Source organism: Carcharhinus amblyrhynchos, chromosome 6 (assembly GCF_965287045.1).
Source record: "Carcharhinus amblyrhynchos chromosome 6, sCarAmb.v2.hapA, whole genome shotgun sequence".
In the NCBI taxonomy this organism is placed as follows: domain Eukaryota; kingdom Metazoa; phylum Chordata; class Chondrichthyes; order Carcharhiniformes; family Carcharhinidae; genus Carcharhinus; species Carcharhinus amblyrhynchos.
Window position 1 is genome coordinate 117,331,692 of NC_137329.1, and position 15,535 is coordinate 117,347,226.

General features: G+C 44.7%; 1 protein-coding gene across 7 annotated transcripts in view; it reads right to left on the reverse strand.

Moving 5' to 3' along the window:
* The window catches only part of LOC145344554 (chemokine-like protein TAFA-2), a 226,029-nt gene that overhangs the window by 121,555 nt on the left and 88,939 nt on the right, over positions 1-15,535 (reverse strand). The gene's annotated exons all lie outside the window — the stretch shown is intronic.

Genomic DNA, 15,535 nt, shown 5'->3' on the forward strand with positions numbered 1-15,535 from the left:
CATCAACTTGCAAAATAAATGACTGCGAAAGCAACAATCGTTTACAATAGTCTGGACACCGCAAATGTCAGCCAGTGACTAGTGGTGTGCCTCAGGGGTCAGTGCTGGGACCATAACTTCTCACAATATACACTAACGATTTGGAAGAAGGGACTGAAGGCACTACTGCTAAGTTTGCAGATGATACAAAGATACGTAGAGGGAGAGGTAATATTGAGGAAGCAGGGAGGGTTGCAGAAGGACTTGGACAGACTAGGAGAGTGGGCAAAGAAGTGGCAGGTGGAATACAATATGAGGTTGTGCACTTTGGAAGGAGGAATAGAGGCATAGACTATTTTCTAAATGGGGAAATGCTTAGGAAATCAGAAGCACAAAGGGACTTGGGAGTCATTGTTCAAGATTCTCTTAGAGTTAAGGTGCAGATTCAGTTAGCAGTTAGGAAGGCAAATGCAATGTTAGCATTCATGTCGAGAGGGCAAGAATACAAGAGCAGGGATGCACTTCTGAGGCTGTATAAGGCTCCGGTCAGACCCCAGACATGGATTGGATGTTTCCACTAGTAGAAAAAGACTAGAACCAGAGGGTACAACCCCAGAGTAGAGAGGTGATACTTTAAAACAGAAATGAAGAGGAATTTCTTCAGCCAGAGGGCAGTGAATCTATAGCACTCATTGCTGTAGAAGGCTGTAGAGGCCAGGTCATTGAGAGGTAGATAGGTTCTTGATCAATAAGGGGATGAGGGGTTATGGGGAAAAGGCAGGAGAATGACAATGAAAAAAATATCAGCCATGATTGAATGGCAGGGCAGACTCGATGGGCCGAGTGGCCTAATTCTGCTCCTATGCTTTATGGTCTCATGATTGAATGATGGGGCAGACTCAATAGGCTGAGTGGCCTAATTCTGCTCCGATGTCTTATGGTCTTACAATCTTCCAAGATGGCGCCGGAGTGAGGCGACTTCTCGCAAGCTGTGCCCAGCATACCTTCTAATTCTATCTTTCACTCTCGTTCTATGCTTCTGAAACTTCATTCTAACTCTTCTAAACTCTCTAACAATACTTTAGTGCAATTTCTTACACTACCTTCTGCACTCTATCGTTTCCTTCTTCATGAACAGTATGCTTTGTCTGCATAGCGCGCAAAAAACAATACTTTTCACTATATGTTAATACATGTGACAATAATAAATCAAATCAAAATTATGGTCTTCAGGAACCCTTGTGCATCTTGAAGAGAGCAGGTTTAAGAAAAGTTGATTAAATTGCATCTGTACAAATATGATCTCTTTTCCTGTAAACAATGTAGTATTATGTGAACGCCCTCATTTAGCACGTACCTCTGCAGGTAAAAATTGGAACCAGGAATTTAATGGGAAGCAAACCCAAGGGAAAAGTGGCATTTTCCATTTGGGCATGTCTTGCTTGTGGCTGAGGAATAAACAGGCTTCCATCAGCGAAGAAACCTAACACGTGCCCTGCCAAGTGATTTCAATCTTCCCTGATACTTAACACCTCCAGTGTCAGAGGAACTCATTAATCAGCCTTTGTTATCTGAAATGGAACCCCAGTCAGTTTCCCTACTCAGATTAATTATGTACAAAAAAATGATGCTGCAGCGAGATCTCCCATGTTGAAACTGCTTATAAATGAAAAGGTATCATATTCCTCAGCCAATATCACTGTAAAGACATCAATTAAAATATGAGTCCTCTTTGATGTCTCCAACTTCAGACACTTAAGTCGTTGTATACATAATTTCATCAGTTCAAATGAAGTTTGAAATATGATGTACTGTCAACAAATTTTGATCTTTTGTACCTCACACCTTTTGGAATTGTGACATAGCTGAGTAGATAAAGCACTCTGGCACTACAGTGCAATATTACAAGAGTGCTGTACTGTCACAAGTATTGTCTTTCAGATCAGGTGTTGAAAGCAAGATTTTATCTGTTGTCTTATCAAGGAAACATGGAACCATAGAATCCCTGCAGTGCAGAAGCAGGTCATTCAGCCCAACGAGTCTACACTGACTCTCCGAAAGAGCATCTTACCAAACCCCATCCATCCTCTCCCCTTCTAAACCCTGTAATCCCACACATTTACCATGGCTAATCCACCAAACCTACACATCTTTTTGACGCAAATGAGCAACTTAGCATGGCCAATCCACCTAACCTGCACATCTTTTTGACACAAATGAGCAATTTAGCATGGCCAATCCACCTAACTTGCACATCCTTGGACAGTGGGAAGAAACCGGAGCACCTGAAGGAAACCCACAGAGTCATGGGCCAAACTCCACATAGGCAGTCACCCAAGGCCACAATCGAACCTAAGTTCCTGGTGCTGTGAGGCAGCACTGCTAACCACTGTGCCACCATATCACGTCAAGTTTTACAGGTGCACCATAGAAAGCATTCTTTCTGGTTGTATCACAGCTTGGTATGGCTCCTGTTCTTTCCAAAACTGCAAGAAACTACGAAAGATCGTGAATGAAGCCCAGTCCATCACGCAAACCAGCCTCACATCCATTGACTCTGTCTTCACTTCCCACTGTCTCAGAAAAATCAGCATAATCAAGGACCCCGTGCACCCTGAATATAGTCTCTCCCACCTTCTTCCATTGGGAAAAAGATACAAAAGTCTGAGGTCACGTACCTCAGCTTCTTCACTACTGCCATCAGACTTTTGAATGGATCTACCTTATATTAAGCTGATCTTTCTCTACACCCTAGCTATGACTGTAACACTACATTCTGCACCCTTTCCTTTCCTTCTCGGTATGCTTTGTCTATATAGTGCGCAAGAAACACTATTTTTCACTGTATATTAATACATGTAACAATAATAAATCAAATCAAGTCAGAATCAAACATGGCAGTAAAGGATCCCACAGGATTATTCAAGGAGAGGTGAGGAGTTCTTCCAGTACTCTGGATAGAATTTATCCTGCAACCAACATTGCTAAAGAAAAATGATTTGATCATTTAATTAAGTTTTGATTGTGGCAGTTATCTGTGCACAAATTGGCTACAATGCTTCCTACATTAAAACAATATCTTCACTTCAAAAATACTTCATTGGCTGCTGATATTTTCAATATTCTGAGGTTGGGAAAAGAGTTATATAAATGAAAATTCTGCATCTCTGTCTACTTTCCATTAGACTATGATTGCAAAATAATTTTTAGTTGTAAAGGTTCCTGATTTCCCTCTGCCAAACACCCACGAGTGTATCTCTTTAATTTATTCAACATGAAACACTGATATCAGCAAGAAGACCATGATCAGAAGAGTGCAAAATGCAACATGAATTGCTATATGGATGCTTCTGATCATCACAGCAGAGATGGTGCCAAGGTCCATTGAACCATAGAATTGAATCCAGCTATGGCAGATGGTGAAATTTGAATTCAATAAACATCTAGAATTAAGAATCTAACGATGACCATGAAACCATTGTCGATTGTCGGAAAAACCCATCTGGTTCACTAATGTTTTTTAGGGAAGGAAACCTGCCACCCTTACCTGGTCTGGCCTGCATGTTGACTCCAGAGCTGGTTGATTCTCAACTGCCCATGGGCAACTGGGGATTGGCAATAAATGCTGGTCCAGTGACGCCCATGTCCCATGAATGAATTAAAAAAAAAATCCCTTCAGTGCAAAAATAGGCCATCTGACCCATCAGGTCTGCACCGACCCTCCAAAACAGCAGCCCACCCAGTCCTACACCTCTGCCCCAATCCCATAAGCTCGCACATTTACCATGGCAAATCCACCTAAATTTGCACATCCCTGGACAGTAAGGGGGAAGTTAGCATGGCCAATCCACCTAACTTGAACACCTTTGGACCGTGGGAGGAAACAAAAGCACCTGGAGGGAATCCACGGGACACATGGGGGGAATGTGCAAATTCCGTGGGTCAGTAGGAGTTGCAGAGAAGTATTAAAACGGGGAGGGGGTGGCGGTTTTCACCTTCAGTATTTGGTGGAGCGGATTGCCTGCTTTAGATACACAGGATTATCTCAATTCCAAAAGGTATGGGGTACAAAAGAGTGACGTTTGTTGTCGATACATCGTATTTCACTGAATATTTGGCAGGTTTCGTAACCGGTGGCTGATTTGCTCTGCCAAATCCCGTCAGCCAAAGTCATCCCCAACATCTCTCAAATAAAATTGATTCGGAACTGTTCAAATTACAACCTCTGCCCATGGCATTGAGAGCCAGGCAACTCCATCCTAACTCTATTTAGGTTTCCTAATTGCCAGTTTGTTTGAACTCTGTCGCTTGTGGAGGATTGGGCAGGGCATTTTTAACCCATTAGTGGACAGAACCTAAATCCGAACACTTGCTAGCGTCAACAGCTTAAAATAAATGCAAATTAAAAGCTTTTTTAAAAAAATGTATTTATTAGTGTTAAAAGTAGGCTTACGTTCACACTGCAATGACGTTACTGTGAAAATCCCCTAGTTGCTACACTCCGATGCCTGTTCGGGTACCCTGGGGAAGAATTTAGCATGGCCAATGAACCTAACCAACATGTCTTTTGGACTGTGAGAGGAAACTGGAGCAGCCAGAGGAAATCCACGTAGAACAAGGAGAATGTGCAGACTCCGCACAGACAGTGATCCAAGCCGGGAATCGAACCCAGCTCCCTGGTGCTCTGAGGCAGCAGTGTTAATCACTGTGCCACCATGAAATGATTAGGAGCATGGATGCATGTAGTCCTTGCAATTTGACAGTCCATACCCCGTCCCTGAAGAGGTTTGGGCATCACTGATCTACATCAACCTGTACTCTAGCCTTCCTGATTGAAAGTTGCGTAACATGGAAGTTTGCTATCAAATGATAATTTATACACTTTCATTTCAGCCCCAAACATCAGTGTCCCTTCAAATTTTCAATGTCAATGTAACATAATAGCATCGCCGCAACTTCTCCAAACCTTATTTTGTGCTCATTTGAGCATGTGGGATACAAAGCACTAATGCACTGAAAATATTGACTTTATGCTCTTGGGAAAAAGCAACCCAATTAAGAAAGCACGGTTGATGCAATTGGCTTTTTATAAATATCCCCTCCTCTTTTTGTGCAATTTTCTTTTCTATCAGGAAGACAATGTGTCTCGTTCTGTATTTCGCTCAGGGCCTTTGGAATTGAGGAGGGGGTTGGGGGGGGATGGTGGAGGCACTGCTTTCACATCTCAGAGAAAGACAGACTGAGTTAAACAGAAAACCATAGACCTCGGTCTTTGGGAAGAAAAATCCAGAACATGTCATTGAACTCTCCAGTGGCCAGAGGGAGAGCTCTGCAAGTAGTAATTATTATTATTCTTGCTATATCTGGAAGAGCAAACAGGCTGGGACACTTTTCTCTCAAAGCGGGGAAGTGGGGGTGACCAAACAAAGATGTTTAAAATTCTGAAGATTTTAACACAAACGTAAAGATGTTTCTGCTTGTGGGGAGTCCAAAATTAGATGTCATAAATGTACGATAACCATTAATATGTCTAGTAGAAAGTTCAGGTGAGGTTTCTTTTACCCACAGAGTGGTTCAAATATAAAACTTACAAGCACAGGGGAGTGATCTTTTAAAAAGTTTATTTATTAGTATCACAAGCAGACTTACAGTAACACTGCAGTGAAGTTACCATGAAAATCCCCCATCCGGCATGTATTCAAGTATACTGAGGGAGAATTTAGCATGGCCAATGCACCCAACCAGCACATCTTTCAGACCGTGGGAGGAAAATGGAGCACCTGGAGGAAACCCACGCAGATATGGGGAGAGCATACAGACACCACACAGACAGTGACCCAAGCCTGGAACTGAACCGGGGTCCCTCGCAAGGCAGCAGCACTAACCACTATGCCACTGTGCTGAACCAGATTGGAGGGTAGTTAGGGGTGGGCAATAAAGGCTGGCCCAGTAAAATAAATAATTTTAAAAATTAATCCACTGTGAGGCCACCCTACATTTTGGAAGTGAGGTTCACATTGACCTGGTCTTGGGCTGAGAGCTCCATGGAGGGCTGAGGGCTCTTGTCTCACCCTTATCAGTAAAAATGAATGTCCAGGAGCAAGAAAGGACTTGTACGCAAACTCTTTTTCTCTCTCCTTACAGATGCTGCCACGCCTGCTGAGATTTCCAGCATCCCCTGTCTTTGTTTCCGACTCCAGCATCTGCAGTTTACCTCGGTACAAGTACTCTGGACACCCTGTAGCCCGATACTATTTTTATATCACAGTACACGTGCTATTGTGCTTGTCTCAATTAATCAATTTAATTAAAGCACAAGCAAACAAATTAGTATAGTACGGTTCAATTGCACAGCCCACTACTGTAAGATCATTAATAATCATCTATAATTATTCAGTCAAAAGTGTCTTGGCTGATAACCAGTTACCCATTATTTTAATTCCCTTGTTTCTCATGAAAGACAGAATACAAGAGGTGGTTCCGCAAACTGCTGCTACTTGCCCTGTGTGCGCTTTGGGGGAAATTCAGGGTGATGGTCCGAGCGAGACGCTGACTGCCCCAAATACAGAAATAACCCTCCGGTCTATTTTCCACCGCTGTCACACTGGTCCATGAATATACCAGTCCTGCCCTGCTGTTCCTAGTGATATTTCCCAATCAGCCCTCAAAGTTTAACTACAAATGTATCAGAGAGGTCTGCAGGAAAAAAAAACCGCACGGTGATTAAAGAGGAGCGTTGCTGGTGCACTGGGATTAAATTGGTTATGAAATACCGATGATGCTAAATTCATCATGCGGTTTGATGCAAGTGTGGCTAAATTTGCTTGCAACTGTATTAGGTTCACAAGCGCTTCCACAATGCCAAACATGACACCATTTCGCTATAGTTAGCTAGTCCTTAAAAATGAAGGGCAGGCATTTTAAACAGCACCTTCCACAATGCTAGTGTGTCCCAAGGCGCTATATAAGCGATTGTTCTAAATCAAAAGCCCATTGACACACTGCAAGCACCCACAAACAGCAATGGGATGATGTTCATAAGTTCATAAGATATCGGAGCAGAATTAGGCCATTCAGCCCATCAAGTTTGCTCCACCATTTGATGATATGCTCCTCATCTCCATTTTCCTGCCTTCTCCCCATAACCCTTCAACCCATTACCAATTAAAAATCTGTCCAACTCCTCCTTAAATTTACTCACTGTCCCAGCATCCACCACACTTTGGGGTAGAAAATTCCACAGATTTGCAACCTTTGGGGGAAATAGTTTCTCCTCAACTCTGTTTTAAATTTACTACCCCTTATCCTAAGACTATGATCGCTCATCCTAGAATGCCCCATAGTAGAAAGCATCCACTCCATGTCTTACTTTATCCATACCTTTTACCTCAATTTGATCTCCCTTCATTCTTCTAAATTCCAGTGAACTTCAGCCTAAACTGTTCAATTTCTCTTCATACGACAAACCCCTCATCTCTGGAATCAACCTAGTGAACCTCCTCTGAACTGCCTCCATTACCGTTACATTTTTCCCCAAATAAGGGGGCCAAAACTGTGCAGGATACTCCAGGTCCAGCCTCACCAATGCCTTGTATTATGATGACCGGAAAATCTGCTTCTCTTTCCAAATGTTCATTCAAGGATAAATATTGGCCGGGACATTGGGGAGAGCTCTCTGTCTTCTTCAAAATAATGCCTTTGGTTCTTTCATTTACTCCCAGTCAGGGCTTCAGTTCAACACCTTATCGTTTACGATGCACTGGAACGTGGCTAACACCTTACTTTAAATCATACTGCACATACAGCATAGATATAATAAGCACTGATGTTAAACTTGAGTAATGAAGACAGACTTAAAATTCTGAAATTAATGTTGCTGGAACAGAGAAGAGATTTAATCAAGTTTTTTTTTAATTAAGCAGTAGTTCAAAGTGCAAATAGCGAAATACTATGGGCTAAATCTTAAACAAAAAAATGGCAGGTGTTCTTTCCGGCGAAAAAACTAGCTCTACAGAGAAACACATCGGTTTTCTCTCCAGATCTTACAACACTTTGTCAAAGGAAAATCAAGGGGGTGAGTTTCACATGTTCCACGAGGGCCCCCAACATACCAGCAAAACCCAGCTGCACACATCCAGGTCAACCTGTTGTAAATGTCGACGGGGTGTCAATGCGCAATAGGTGGGCACACCGGCACACTGGTTAGCACTACTGCCTCACAGCGCCAGGGTCCCAGGTTTGATTCCCAGCTTGAGACACTGTCTGTGCAGAGTCTGCACATTCTCCCCATGTCTGTGTGGGTTTCCTCCAGGTGCTCCGGTTTCCTCCCACAGTCCAAAATTTGTGCTGGTTAGGTGTATTGGCTGTGCCAAATTTTCCCTCAGTGTACCCGAACAGGCACTGGAATGTGGCGACGAGGGGATTTTCACTAACTTTATTGCGGCGTTAATGCAAACCTATTTGTGACACCAATAAATAAATTTTGAACTTAAACTTTATAAAACACGGCGGGGGGGTGGGAGGGGTGTCAATATCTGGCAAGTGGGTGGGTTAATTATATTGAAATACATTTAAAGCAGGTTCACGCCCATTTTCATAGAATCATAGAATCCTACAGTGCAGGAGGAGGCCATTTGGCCCATCAAGCCCACACCAATACCAATCCTACCAAAGCCCTAACCCCATGACCCTTTGTATTTACTCTGCTAATCCCCCTGACAATAAGGGGCAATTTAGCATGGCCAATCCAACTAACCCACACATCTTTGGAGTGTAGGAGGAAACCGGAGCACCTGGAAGAAATCCTTGCAGATACAGGGGATTGTGCAAATTCTATACATTCAGCGACCCAAGGCCGAAATTGAACCCAGATCCTATAGGTTCTATAGTGGCAAATGTGGGGTCACTTTTAACATTTAAGAAAAACTTGGACGGGTACATGGATGAGAGGGGTGTGGAGGGATATGGTGCAAGTGCCGGTCAGTGGGATTAGGCAAAAAATGGTTCGGCACAGACAAGAAGGGCCAAAAGGCCTGTTTCTGAGCTGTAATTTTCTATGGTTCTATGGTTCTATCCCTGGAGTTGTAAGGCAGCAGTGCTACCCACTGTGCCGTCCCATTCTGGCTGTGAACCTGATGATGTTGGTGGCGAGGGATGGGCAAGACCCAAAATCACAAACTCACAGGCAAGAACTTAAGCCCTCCACCGACGTTCGCACAGACAGCAAAGGATCACCCGTTATTTCACCTGGTTGTAAAGTCAGTGACAAAGGGGGTCATCAATTTAAAATTGTTCCTTAAAAAATTGAGGAAGATTTTCAGAAGAGAATCCTAATGCAGAGTGTTAACGTGGTACGGGGAAGTTTGTTACTGGGTGTATTCTTGCAGGATCAGTGAAACAGTGTTACTCGGAAAGGTAGGAGACTGTGAGGAGAAGGCATAGGACTCAATGCGCTGAGTAACACAGGAAGGCAGCAGCTACCAACCCCAAGAAGCTAACGTGCTTCAGGCCGATACATCCCACAGACATAAAGCCCTGTGGGGCAGGTTATGCGAGGACCAGGTGGGCCCCCTCACTGGGGAGGAAGCCCTGCCTTTGGGAGCCATCGACCAATCGGATTGGCTGGCATCTCCATCATTCCTGGCAGTGCCAAGAGCGCCTCAGTGGCCACAGCCGGGACTGCAAGAGAAGAAGGAAAAAGGCCCGTGGATCCTCGGAGCAGGTAAGTCCAGAGTGTTGAGCAGGGAGGGTCTGCGCAGGTCAGGGATGGGGAAGCAATGGGACTTGGATTTGAAACTGGAGGTGAGTAGACAGGAAGAGGTGCTGGGGGGAGGAAGGGGGAGTTCTATCTTAGGGGAGCTGTCCCCACCAGATCGGCAAAGAGCAGTTCCCAAACCTTGTATCGGCCTTTTGAAGGATCTTATTCAAAAAAATCAGGCTGTCCATCCTTGCCTACTATCCATGTAAAACATTGTATGGTGTGGATAGCATATTGTCAGGTCTATCGATTTGGTAACAAGCTGAATTGGCCCTTGATGAAGTATTTGAATATGGTTAGTGGGATGTTAATTTCAATCAGAGACCCCCCCCTCCACCCCCCCTTCACTAGAGTGACATCATGAGATCCACCCTTTGAACTTGTTTCTCCCTCTGTTCTTAGCAAGGGGTGGCACGGTGGCACAGTGGTTAGCGCTGCTGCCTCACAGCGCCAGGGACACGGGTTTGATTCCCGGCTCGGGTCACTGTCTCTGCAGAGTTTGCACATTCTCCCTGTGTTTGCGTGAATTCCCTTCGGATGATCCGGTTTCCTCCCACAGTCTAAAAGACGTGCTGGTTAGGGTGCATTGGCCATGCTAAATTCTCCCTCAGTGTACCCAAACAGGCGCCGGAGTGAGGCGACTAGGGGATTTTCACAGTAACTTGGAATATTACAGAGCAGTATAGACCCTTCGAACCTCAATGTTGTGCCGACCTGTGAAAACCAATCTAAAGCCCATCTAACCTACACTATCCCAATACCATCCATACGTTTATCCAATGACCATTTGAATGCCCTTAATGTTGGCGAGTCTGTTGCAGGCAGGGCATTCCACGCCCTTTCTACTCTCTGAGTAAAGAACCTACCTCTGACGTTCAATATCTAGCACCCCTCAATTTAAAGCTACATCCCCTCGTGCTAGCCATCGCCATCCGAGGAAAAAGGCTCTCACTGTCCACCCTATCATCTTGTATGCCTCAAACTTGTAACTTCATTGCAGTGTTAATGAAAGCCAATTTGTGACTAATAAATAAACTCATGGTCAAGACAGCCGCCACTGGTCATGGCAGGCTCAATGCCACTTTTCCTCACTGCTGCCACGAAAAGGCAAAATTCCTGCCCATGTTTTCAGAAGATATTTGAAGGTAGATAGAGATGCGTAGAAAAGGGCAGTTGCACTGAGCAATGTGGTTGATATATGTTATATTTATTACATGTACACACACTTTGACCTGTGTTGTGTGCCGAAAGTGCAGCAACTTACTGGCAAATCAGCCAGTTTCCTTCAAACTTGGCTACAGCCTCTTGTTTTCTTCATTCAGATGGTGACGTCAGCGAGGGCACAAAGGCATTTGTCTTTCCCCCCCCCTGCACCACCACCACCCCCCCCCCCCAACCCCCGCAAATATCTCCCTGCAGCAGGCAGCAACCCATCTCTCGAGCGTTGTGTCCACTAACTTGGTCATTTAAATTTATGAAGTGACGCAGGGAAAAAGTGCCGCAGGTTACGGTGGCTATTCCCAGTGCAAGGCCAGCCTGAAGTCGGAAAGCCGCCCTGTCAGTTATATCATCGCTAGGCAACAGCGAGGCCTCATAATGATGACCTGGGTGCACTAAATTCAGTTTCTGGTACTCAGCCAGGCAAAAACAACCTTAATCATGAGGGGCCTTTCAGCTTAACTAGGCAGAGAGAACAGGCTCTTGACAACCTTTAACAACTGAGCTAAATATAAACCGGGCTGTAAACCTGAAATGAGGAAGAAAATCGCACCGCCAGGCTGTTAATGGTTATAACTTTGACCTAACAGCCCTACATTTTTCTTCAATTAAAAACTTCCATCCTCCTCCCTCCTGACAAACATTGTAGGCCACCACTTTGCTGGAGAGCTGAGGGGGTGCCACATTGTTATGCATTAATATTTCATAGCATCATAGAATCCCTACAGTGCAGAAGGAGGCCATTCAGCCCATTGAGTCTGCACCAGCCACAATCCCATCCAGGCCCTATACATTTACCCTAGCTAGTCCCCCTTGGCACTAAGGGGCAACTTAGCATGGCCAATCCACCTAATCCGCACATTTTTGGACTGTGGAAGAAAACCGTAGCACCCGGTGGAAACCCACGCAGACACGGGGAGAACATGCAAACTCCACACAGACGGTGACCCAAGCCAGGAATCAAATCTGGGTCCCTGATGCAGTGCTGACCCTTGTGCCACCATGTCACCAATTCCTATTGGCTCGCCGGAGTCCTCGTTGCTGTTATACTATATGTACCGGACATTTTTTTTCATTCATTCGTGGGACATGGGCGTCATTGGCTGGCCAGCATTTAGTGCCCACCCCTACTTGCCCTTGTTCAGAGGGCAGTTGAGGGTCAACCATATTGCTGTGGCTTTGGAGTCACATGTAGGCCAGACAAGATAAGGACAGCACATTTCCTTCCCTAAAGGACAGTAGTGAACCAGATGGGTTTTTCCGACAATTGACAATGGTTTCATGGCCATCATTAGACTTTTAATCCAGATATTTCTTTTATAATTCAAATTCCACTACCTGCCGTGGTGGGATTCGAACCTGGGTCCACCAGCACATTAGCTAAATTTCTGGATTAATACTCTAGTGATAATACCACTAGGCCGTCACCTCCCCATAATTATTACACCCAGCGAGGGAAAGAGAGAGGAAGCAACTGTGAAAGAGGTTGCACACCAGTAATAAAGCTCTGTTTATTTGTAACCAAAGTCTGTCCCACATGTCACGTCCCCAGTGCGCAACAAAAATTGGCACCAAGGATTTGCGCTTGCCAGCCACCCGGAAAGAAGAAATTAGCTGAGGAAAGGTCGGAATAAAAAGAAAACTTTCACACATGCAACAGAGAATAACGGACTAGGTGGACATGAATAAACCTTACTCTGCAAGCAGGGTGGCATGGTGGTACAATGGTTAGCACTTCTGCCTCACAGGGACTTGGGTTCAATACCGGCCTCACACTGTCTGTGTGGAGTTTGCACATTCTCCCCATCTCTGCGTGGGTTTCCTCCAGATACTCTGGTTTCCTCCCACAGTCCAAAGATTATGGATTAGACTGATTGGCCATGCTAAATTGCAGACTTGTATGTTAACGTTTTTGTCTTTTTATTCCGCTGGTGGAGGTCCACCTTGTTGTCAAAGGAGGGGCATGCACACGGTGGATCATGCGTGGGCTGCTCTTGGAGGTTCCAGGAGTGGCCTAGTACTTCGTGTCGGTGTGTGTGCTTGATCCTGGACCGGTAGACGGGTGCCGCAACAGCTCAGTGACTAGCACTGCTGGCTGTGCAGATACATGGATTTGGGCCTGTGTCTGTGGGAGTTTGCGCATTCTCCCTGTGGTTGTGTGGGTTTCCTCTGGGCGCTCCGGTTTCCTCCCACACCCCAAAGGTGTGCTCTTAGGCTGATTGGTTTACCAAATTGACACTATTCTCCCCTGAATCTGGCTTAGTTAGGGGTTCCATTCGTAGACACGCAGGGTAGAATAGGTGTAGGAGGATGCGACGGCGCGGGCTCATTGGGCCGAAGGGCCTGTTTCCCGTGCTGGGTTGTTCTTTGCTCTTTGTTAAATTGCCCTTTAATCGGGGGATTTGGGGGATAAGTACATGTGGTCACGGGGGATAGGGCCTGGGTGGGACTGTTGTCGGTGCAGGCTCAATGGGTCAAGTGGCTTCCTTCTGCACTGTGGGGATTCGAGTCTAGATTATAGAACTGGCTGTGATAACTAAGGCTGAAACTCAATTACATATCTTGTGTGTAAGAAAATTGAGATAGCTGCCAGAAATACAGTTGTGAAGCATCCTTAAGTATAAAAATGGTAGAGGTATTCATTATCATGGGATCTTTTGCTGAAAATGCTGAAGAAAGGAGCTCCTATAATGAGCGTTTTGACTATTTTGCACAGGCAAACAAAATAGCTAAAGACATTATGGCCCCCACTATGATGGGGTATTATCATTTAATGTCCTCTGTAGCTCATGCATCCTGACAAATGCAGTATAAAAACATGCAGACAGATTGTGGACATTCTGCAACACATCTTTCACCAAAACGCCTGGGGATTGCAGAGCGCATTAGATTCCATTAAAGAAACCACAGGTGATTCGGTCCGCCTTGTTGTCCAACAAGGGGCATACACGCAATGGGTCGTGCGAGGGCTGCTCTTGGATGTTGCTTCGAGAGTTGCCTAGTGCTTCATGTCGTTAGCGCACGCTTAAACTGGACCAGCTGACGGGCAACATGACAGCTCAGTGACTATCACTGTTTGCTGTGCAGATACATGGATTTGGGCCGGTATCTGTGGGAATTTGCACATTCTCCCTGTGCTTGCACGGGTTTCCTCCGGGTGCTCCAGTTTCCTCCCACACCCCAAAAACGTGCTCTTAGGCTGATTGGTGTTAACAATTTGTCTCTAAATTAGGCATCCCTCAATCTGGTTATAATTCCTTTATTGTGGAGTCCTATAGGCGTAGACAAAGGTCACAGGTAGAAGAGGGCACTCACAATGTTAAAATGGCGGCACGGGCTTGTTGGGCCAAAGGGCCTGTTTCCTGTACTGTGTTGTTCTTTGAAATCAAAAGGGGTGGTCAATCATGCAATTCATGGCCGTGCTTAATAGACTTGCAGGATATTGTGAGTTTGGAGAAGTGCTGAATGACACTATTCGGGACAGATTTGTTCATGGTCTACGCAGTGACGCAATGCAAAGTCTCTGTTAACTGAGATTAGTCCAAGCCAAAATTATCTCCCAAGTAACCAGCCCCACAATGAACCCAGTCAAGTGGCCATTCAACTCATTACTATTTGAGAGGCCTCTGCACAAAATGGCTGCCAGATTAGGTACACAACAAAGCATTGGACTTCTATTTTACACAAACCAGTCTCCTATCCGTTGACCTGTGAACGAAGCCCAGCCCATCACGCAAACCAGACTCCCATCCATAGACTCTGTCTACACTTCCCACTGTCTCAGCAAAGCAGTCAGCATAACCAAAGACCCCACGCATCCCAGACATTCTCTCTTCCACCTTCTTCCGTCAGGAAAAGGATACAAAAATCTGAGGTCATGTACTGACTGACTCAAGAACAGCTTCTTCCCTGCTGCCACCAGATTTTTGAATGGACCTATCTCGCATTAAGTCGATCTTACTCTGTACCCTGGCTATGATTGTAACATTACACTCTGCACTCTCTCCTTTCCTTCTCTCTGTACAGTATGCTTCGTTTGTGTAGCATGCAAGAAACAATACTTTACGCTGTATTCTAATACAAGTGACAATAATAAATCAAATCAAAATTTTTTAAAAGTTTGAATCACGTCCAATGTTTCATAATAAAGCTCTGAACACAATCTAACTGCAAGTTCACATTGCTCTTTCTGTCAATGACATCACAACATGCTTACAAATTGATGATTCACTTTAAATATTTCTGAAAATCTCAAGCGTAATTTCCATTTTATTTAAGGTATGATCCGCAATATTGAAGATCAATTCGAGATTGAATGCAAACTGGCGCAATGTCCAGGTTAAATATTGCGACAAAGCAAGTTGTCCATAAACCACTTCATCTTCATTCTTCCAGCACGTTCTTCTTTGGGAACATTTTATTAAATCAAATTGCAATGCTGTTAAGTACCTCCATAGGATGAGCAATATAAATTTTATCTGTCCAGCCATCAATTGAAGTTTAAACTATCTCTAGTGAGAAAGTGTTCACGTGTCATGCTAACAACACTGAACCACCCTACTTTCCCGTTGAGGTTGTAAA